This window comes from Lupinus angustifolius, chromosome LG07 (genome assembly GCF_001865875.1).
Source record: "Lupinus angustifolius cultivar Tanjil chromosome LG07, LupAngTanjil_v1.0, whole genome shotgun sequence".
Lineage (NCBI taxonomy): Eukaryota > Viridiplantae > Streptophyta > Magnoliopsida > Fabales > Fabaceae > Lupinus > Lupinus angustifolius.
In genome coordinates, this window is record NC_032015.1 from 16,947,494 (window position 1) to 16,947,861 (window position 368).

Sequence of the window (368 nt, forward strand, 5' to 3'; positions counted from 1 at the left end):
AGGTTGAACTGGACCTTCTTGCGCTCCTCATCGGTCCATAAGCTTTTTGGCTTTTCTTTCGGTTCGCCATCCACTAAGTAAAGTGGGACGAAGGGCCCACTAATTACAGATTCCCAAATATCCGAATCAATAGCCTCAATGAATATTTTCATTCGGACTTTCCAGTAGGCGTAACCCTCGCTACTGAATACGAGAGGGCGGTTAATAGATGCGCCATCACCGCCAAAGGGGTTTGGTGGAACCCATTTTAATTCCATTCGGATCACGCGGATGCGGATGAGCTAGGACGTCGTACTAGTTCTGATACTACTTGTTAGGTATCAGTGGTCTAGGAACACCTAGAAGGGGGGTTGAATAGGTGTAGAAAG